This window comes from Fulmarus glacialis, unplaced genomic scaffold (genome assembly GCF_000690835.1).
Source record: "Fulmarus glacialis isolate BGI_N327 unplaced genomic scaffold, ASM69083v1 scaffold10634, whole genome shotgun sequence".
NCBI classification, from domain to species: Eukaryota; Metazoa; Chordata; class Aves; order Procellariiformes; family Procellariidae; genus Fulmarus; species Fulmarus glacialis.
The window spans coordinates 4,200-6,133 of NW_009209934.1; positions in this window are offsets into that span (position 1 = coordinate 4,200).

Consider the following 1,934-nt stretch of genomic DNA (forward strand, 5'->3'; position numbering starts at 1 on the left):
GGAGCAAAATAATTTTATGCAAAATAAAACTCAATATGCTAATTCAGGTATTGTGGTCTGAAGGTCAGTATTAGGATATGTTTAATTTTACAGAATTCATGAGAATTTTATATGATTAATCTTCTAAACACTAATTTATTTTCAAAAAGAATGTCCTTTCCTTCTCTAAGAAATTCTCTAAGAAATTCTTGAACTTTTGTATTAGCATTTTCGTCTCCATTCCCCTCAGAGACACTTATTTTAATTTCTTTCTAGGCAGAAGAAGGTTACACATTTGTAAATGATCACTCAAAAAAATTGCTTATGGCTTTTTCATTGCTTATCGCTTTTTCACTGATGATTCCCTGGTTTCCTAAAGGAACCTAGAGTTTCAACATAATCATGGTCAACAGAAAATCTTTTATACACTTTAAGAAATACTTAAATTTTCGTTTGCAACCTTCTTAGTTATGTACTTCCATTTCATATCATTCAATCATCCAAAAAATAGTAGTATCAATTTTAATTGAAAAGCCTCAAATTAATACAGTATTATACCATAGCTTGCTTATTTTTCCATGTAATACAAAAGCCCCGAAGTTCTTTTAATTATTTTATAAATAGAAAGAGGAAAACTGACTTTCCTCCTTCAAGTGCTGGGGACTGAAGCTGGTATTAGTAAATAGTGGTATGATCCCCAAATGAAAGCAACTTCTGATTTTTTATAGCAATGGAATATATATATTTCTACATGGATCAATGTTCTGCATCCTTCTTTCAACTGAAAAACAGCTTTTCCAATCACAGTGTAACACCACAATAATATACATGGAATCATTTACAGTAATTCAGTTTGATACTGAAGTGCATGAAGCCCTGTACAAAACACAGGCTTATTGCCCAGATCTGTACAGCATTACTGTCAAGAAAGCTTCAGACTGATTTATTCTAAATTTCCCAAAACAATTAAAATCTAATCCAAATCACTGTCCAGATTACCATGCTATCCCGTATCAGAAAGCAACACAAACAATACCAGACGTTTTATCTGTTAAATCTCAGTCAACTAAAATGCTTAAGCATACATTTACAAGTTTCATACTACGCTTTTCAAACCTGCTGTCCAAGACTCTACACTCTTAAAAGGATATGACCAGCTAAACTTTAATGCATGCTTATGTTTGATTTTCTTTTCCTCATCTTTTTGCTTTCAGTATCAGACTTATTTTAGTCACTGCCAAACGGTGCAGCTATAAGAATATGTGGACTTGATCCGGCAGCTTGGAAAGAAAGACAGGTCAGATAATATGTCATTAAAATTATTACATAAATCAGTCATGCTTTATGGTGTACTCAATTACTATGTCACGTCAGTTAAAAGACTATTATTCTTTCTTTTAAACAGCATGGATGGATTTTTAACAATCAAGAGCTCTATAATTGCACGGGCAGACCTCATAAAGACTCAAAATTCAGTTTCCAAGATACTTTAATTAAATCCCAAGTCCAAAAAGTCTCCATAACAAAGCAGACAGGAAGAATATTAGCTGGAAATACGAAGCTTTATGACACTAATACCAGAGATGAACCTATACTGCTTTAATGGCTGAAGAACAGGCCTTTTTTTCAGCCTCTTAAAAAGATGGAACAGTTACGAAGTAAATCTCCCTAAAATTTCACATTGTTTAGAATCTCTACCTCCGGTTTCAGGATCATCTCTGATAAATATTAGTACTTTCTCTTAATTACCCATACATATACAAAATTGTAAGTGTGCACACAAAAGGAGCAAGAACCAATAATCAAGAATACATGTAGCAGTCCATACAGTTGTGGGGGATCGGGTTGGAACACCATCAAAATGACTCTCTCTGAAGTATCAAGAGATGTTTTTTCCAGCATGTTTTAAAATGAAATACAAATGTCCTCAAGTCTCCCTCAACTTTGACTTATGC